The sequence below is a fragment of the Taeniopygia guttata genome, chromosome 32 (genome assembly GCF_048771995.1).
Source record: "Taeniopygia guttata chromosome 32, bTaeGut7.mat, whole genome shotgun sequence".
NCBI lineage: Eukaryota > Metazoa > Chordata > Aves > Passeriformes > Estrildidae > Taeniopygia > Taeniopygia guttata.
The window spans coordinates 4,480,528-4,487,040 of NC_133057.1; the positions used below are offsets into that span (position 1 = coordinate 4,480,528).

Here is a 6,513-nt window from a genome sequence, read left to right on the forward strand (position 1 = left end):
CGGAGATCAAGAACCCTCTCCCCAAGGACTGAGACTAAGACCCCTACCACAGAGAGTGGTGGGGGGGGAATGACATGACCTGTTCTTCTCCAGTAACTTCCATGGACTTGTTCATCATTGTGTTTGTTCAGCCTGGATGATTTTCTGTAGATACACCTGTTGCCCCCCGTAGCATTTTCAGTAGACTCTCATTGTTCTGCATGTTTCCCCCTTTCCCTCTGTGGACTATAACTGGACCCCTGGGTTAGGTAGGACTTTGGAGACTCTCCCCAACACAACAAGACGGATCCCCATTGTCAGGACCACTGAGGACCTCGCCTGTGTTGGTAGCTATTCCCATCCCCCCTTCTCTCTCTCTCTCTCTCTCTCTCTCTCCTTTTTATTTCTTTTCTGACCCCACTATCGCATTTATTGGTTTTGGTCCTTTATAAAGGTGCATCTGTTGTGATTAAACTGATAGTCCCTTGCTGTTTGTCTTTTGCACTTTGGGATCAGCTAACGAACCATCACGACACCCCGCTATAAGCGGATCGTGACATTAAATTGGCGTCACGGACAGGATTTCTGTCCAGGCAGAAGGGTGCAGGTTCTGTGTAGTCTGTAACAGGGGAAGGACGTTTCTCTCCAGCCGCACCTAGCCTGCCAGTCCAAAAAACTGAGCATGGTCTAGAAAGCAAGGGGAGAGATGTTGCTTTGATTTTTGAGTTTTCTTAAGCCTTTTAAGTTTATATTCTATTGGGAAACTTTCCCACACAGTTTCTGTAAATAACGTATTGTTTTGCATTCCTCCATGAGAGTGGAGAGACTTGATGTACTAGTACTTTGTCCAATGTCTTCGGAAAGGTAGCCCGTTCACTCTCCAATCCACTGTCACCTTTGGAGAAGTATAAAAGTTGGAGTCAAAAAATAAACGCTCTCTTTTTTGCCTTGCAAAGTAGCAAGTGGCTCGCGTTTGCTTTCTCGTGTCCTATAACAACAGAGAGATTTGAATTTCCTGCAGACTGCACATTGCCTAGGCGAAAAAAGCACCCACACTGTCTTCAGAAATTGCAAAAGATCTCTTAGTGCAAAAGGCGGGGCACTGTGTTGTTTTATGTTTGAACTGTCTGGGAAGGAAGAGACAACTTGAGGAAACTAAGCAGAGCCTCCTAGACAGGTTTTGTCTCTTCACCCACCCAGGGAAGAGAAGGGTGACACAGCGAAGGCGGTGTGCTTTGCGTAACTTAAGTTTGTACCTCCCTGCCGTGGTTTTGGTCCCTTCACAAAATGAGTAATAATCTTAATGCTAAAGGTAAAGATGAATTTTATGCTCTACTAGCTAAATACAATGCCAAACCTTCTCCAGGAGGAGAAGAATGGGCACAAAGTAACTGGTTTAATTTGGATAATGTGGTTGATAGAATATGTTTTTTACAACATGATACAAAATTTAAACTGGGCAGAAATAAAACCATCTTATGCTCAGTTTTGGGAGCTTGTCTTACGGCAGCTGTAGAAACTCGCTTTGAGAGAAGAGGTGAGGAAATGCAATAATAGACTCCCTTCAAAACCTAGTTGAAATTTTGCAAAAACAATTAGATGAAGAATAAAGGAATTTTTTACAAGCTGCCCTTAAAAAGGAACAGATTAAAAATGCAAAGCTCACCAACAAACTAAAAGAAACAGAGGAAAAGGAAACTCCTCACATTAACCAAGTTTATCCTCACAAAGAACTTGAGGCAGTAAATAATTGTGGGGAACATTGCTGCTCTCATTTAAGACCCTTAATTAAAACAGAATATAACTATCTCAGTGATGATGATCTTGAACCCCACATCACAACCAAACACATACCATACACTGCCACCGAGTTAGCTGAGCGTAAAAGAAAATATGGACGCCTCCCATACGAATCAAAAACAGAATATGTTTTCCAGGTGTCCTTCACCGGTGGCAATCAAATTAAATTAACTGAACAAGAAGCCAGTGGGTACTGGGGACACGGTGTCTTCTTAACAACAGGAGATAAACGTGACTCGTGGTCCCTGACACAGCGTGTGGCTTTTGGGCTGGGGGAACAAGCCCCTTGGAAAGGGGAGATCCTGTAGCTATAATTAGCACCCCTGACCAACTCCTAGAAAGTGTGTCCAAAGCCACTTGTCTGCAAATGATTCACAGAAAGAAATTAATTCCTGGCTTTGAATCCCCAATGAAATTACCTGTGAAGCCTGAAATAATGACCCCTTTAATTTGTGGGCTTCCAGAAACACTCAAACCTACTGCCATAGCCTTACAGAAAACTACAGCAGCTGTATCTCCTGTAGAAAGACCAGATAGATTTCCTAGTAACCAGAAGAACTCATTGGTTCCCCTTTATGACTTGCTGAGGAAAGGAGTAAAATGGGATTGGAAATCTTCTCAGGAAGAAGCATTGCAATTGCTGATTTTTGAAGTAACAGCTCATCAAGCTCTGGGTCTCGTTCATCCTACAGACCCCTTTCAGGTAGAATGGGGATTTGCTGTCTCAGGATTGACAGTACACATTTGGCAGCGGGGACCCGAGGGTCCAACAAGGCCTGTTGGTTTTTATTCCCGTGGTTTCAGAGATGCTGAGAAAAGGTACACTACCTGGGAAAAGGGATTGTTTGTGGTCAGCCTGGCTCTCATTGAAGTGGAAAGACTTGCACTACAACTACCAATTGTATTGAGAAGCCCTTTCAATGATACTAAGACAGTCACTACTGGGACCCCCCCTCCTGACGGGGTGGCCCAGAGGGCCTCGGTAAGAAAGTGGTATGCTCAGATTGAACATTACTGTAACATCTTTACAATAACAGAAGGAGCTGTGAAAAATTTGGCAATACAAGAAACTGAGAGCTTGGATAGCAGCCAGGACAAACCTGCCTCTAATCCAAGTAGCCCCTCCTTTCTGCCCTGAACAATCAGCAAACTCTTGGTTCACTGATGCCTCTGCTAAACGAGAAGGGAAGGTGTGGACATACAGGGCAGATGCCCCCACATTTCCTCTGGTGAACTAATTAATGAGGGAGAAAGCAGTTCTCAGGTCAAGGAGCTGAGAGCTGTCTGGAGTGTTTTCCAACAAGAAGCACAGAACGCCTCTCTTGTCTGTCTCTACATTGACTCCTACGCTGTGCACCAAATGATCCCGATAATCCAGCACATTACCCTGGCCAACCTGTTCTGGTGGACATCCCTTACTATAGGGCTAGTACCACTTGTGCTAAAACCCCCTCTGAATAAATGTGCATGGGAAGCCTCTGGTGCTCTAGGGAAAGAACATTGGATAAATACATGCAGGATAATTCCATCATTCTAACCTCTTCTGCCTCTCGCTGGCAGGATTCTGTTGTGTTTACTTTTACAGAAGAACTCCGAGGGACATGAAGACCACCTAATTCATGATAAAACTGGTAATACTTTCCTGCATCCTACCACAACCCCATGGCCAGAAACCAGCTGAGTGGTCGTGGTCTGAAATAACTGTGGGAGCATGCAGAAAAAGTGAAAAGATCTCTTTAAGCACAAAAAGGTTTGTACGCACCGAAGCGTACAGGATTGTTGGCACAATTTCACATTAACACAAACTGCAGAAGTAGTTTGTCTTTGGTCCAAAAATACTGAAGCGCTTTCTTTTAAGTTTAAAGTATTGATTTAAATACTGGGGAGAACTTGATGTTAATGTTGTGATACCTACCACCCAACCACCAGTTATGCTTACCCCAAAAATTTCTAAAGTTGGACCATATATAATCAGGAAAACTGGCCAACAACAAATATTGTTCAATCCAGCATAGTCTCTTAAGCAAGTTAAATTGCTAATGCAAAGCAATGTCTCTGAAATTCAGCCAGCTTGCTCACCTTTCTTGCAAACTTCTTTCCAGGGGTGGACGACCTGGTTACGACAGTGGAACCCTTCTAAAACACGGATGCCAAGAGACATAACTGGTGTTGTGGGAACAGGATTGGGAATTCTAAATAGTATTAATTCAGAAGTATTATTGAATAAATTGGCTGCTACAACTAAAGAATTGACCCAATTACAACAACCATTGCAATCGTCCTTATTGGCCTTGGGAACGCATCAGTGGCTGCTAACAAACATATTACCAAATTGGGAAAAGGTAAATATGAATGACCACGAATTGATAACTGATGCACTCAATGCTACACAAAGCAACGTTTCCTTAGCCCTTAGCTGCATCCAGGCACAATTATGGATGCAGTCAGTTGCTGCTTCAATTATAAGAGAAGGTGAAGAAGGCACGTTTCCTATGGAAATTCAGAAAATAGTTTGGGACAGTGCTACTGACTTTGAAAAAGATTTCCAATCCTGGTGGAATTTGGTGAACTTTACTTATGACCCCACTGCAAACTTAGCCACAGCTTTTGTGTTAACCATACGCAATGCCTCCGTGCATTCAATATTCCCCATCATTGCATTAGGATTGAATCATGATGGAGCCACTCTCTATCCTTCCGAGCATAGAGAACGGGCCCAACAAATTGATGATAAATGGCAAACTGTTAACTTAGAATCTTGTATTGTCCAAGAACAACAAGGGTTCATCTGTGAAGGCAATGCAATTATAGCTCAAGATATTTGTCTGGACACTGAAAAAATATCTGTCACTTTGAAATCCATCCTAATGAAACTCCTAAAACATTCCTTGTATATATAGGCAATGGATGTGCATGCTTTAGAACTGCTTGTAACACAGTGTATGTAGAAGACACAGTAGCAGATACTAAAAATCATTCAAATTTTTGTGCTTGCAATTTCACTAAAATTACAGGATGTGAGTTTTCTTTTGAATCTCCAGTTACTTCATATCAACTTTTAGAATCTAATTACACGCTGATTCATAAGCTATTGCCTACCCCCATTGGAATGAATCTTACTCTGGTAAGGCAATTGTTGCTTCACCGGGACTTAATTGAAATCTTAGGAAAAATCAAGGAGAACGGACAGAAAACACTGGTAACTATTCATCATGATGTACAAGAAATACATCGGGTTATAGAAAGGGTGAAAAGTGATGCAGAACATAGGTGGTGGGATACACTTTTTGGGTGGTCACCTACTGCTACAGGTATCCTGAACAAATTGTGTCATCCCATTGTTGTCCTTTTGATTTTAGTTTTGATTGGCTTTGCTTTATCAGCAATCTTGCTTATTATGAATTGGAGAATGATAAAACAATTAACAAAATTGACAGCTATAATTAATGCACACCACTTGGTTGATGTGCTTTATACTATAGACATCCCCAGGACTATAGACACAAAGCAATTATAAGATTGGAAGATTGTTTGTTTTAGTCACTTAGAAAACCTGATTTGAATTCTTAAAGATTGTTTTATTAGTTTATTATTAAAGAATTGTTTTATTATTATTTAATCAACTCATTGTTTATTGATTAGAAAATTGTTCCAATTAATATTGATTCAATTTATACTAATTATTGTTATTGTTTTACTATTTTCCCGGTTCTTTTTTCCCCTCCTTTTTCTTTTTTTTTTCCCTTCTCTGGGATATGCTGCCAACACTAGATGAGTCCTGAAGACTTCACAATGACACTACAGAACCCTGCTGAAGATCTCTTGAGGGCAATCGTCAGTCACGGGGTGGTGTAAGAGCCCGTCTGAAGACCCTCACTCATTTGCCTGCCGATTGCCACGAGAAGGAACTCCCTTCCCCCACTGCAGTTCCGACTTGCAGAAGGCAACAGTGCAGGTGCAGCCGCTGCACCGTTACGTTCTGTTCCGAACGAGGCCCGGCAAGAACTTGGCAAAAAGTTGGCAAGGATTTGGCGAAGACCCAGCGTGGACCCAGCACAGAATTGCATTCTGCAATTCCTGCTTCACTCTCCACCTTTAGAGCCAAATGAACTGTTGGGGTGACTCTGGTGGTCTCTCACTGAAGAACCCTCATCTGCCTCCTTACCACCGTGACAGACAGAAATCAAGAACCCTCTCCCCAAGGACTGAGACTGAGACCCCTACCACAGAGAGTGGTGGGAGGGGAATGACATGACCTGTTCTTCTCCAGTAACTTCAATGGACTTATTCTTCATTGTGTTTGTTCAGCCTGGATGATTTTCTGTAGATACACCTGTTCCCCCCCATAGCAATTTCAATAGACTCTCATTGTTCTGCATGTTTCCCCCTTTCCCTCTGTGGACTGTAACTGAATCCCTGGGTTGGGCAGGATTTTGGAGACTCTCTCCAACACAACAAGACAGATCCCCATCGTCCGGACCACTGAGGACCTCGCCTGTGTTGGTAGCTATTCCCATCCCCCCTTCTCTCTCTCTCTCTCTCTCCTTTTCATTTCTTTTCTGACCCCACTATCGCATTTATTGATTTTTGGCCCTTAATAAAGGTGCATCTGTTGTGATTAAACTGATAGTCCCCTGCTGTTTGTCTTTTGCACTTTGGGATTGGCTAACGAACCATCACAACACCCCGATATAAGCGGATCGTGACACTGGCGCCTTAGAGCAAGAGGCTCTC

The 6,513-nt window shown here is 42.7% G+C and overlaps 1 pseudogene; it reads left to right on the plus strand.

Moving 5' to 3' along the window:
• The first annotated feature begins 1,266 nt into the window (after nucleotides 1-1,266).
• Nucleotides 1,267-3,919, plus strand: LOC140681157 (uncharacterized; annotated as a pseudogene).
• Nucleotides 3,920-6,513: the final 2,594 nt, after the last annotated feature.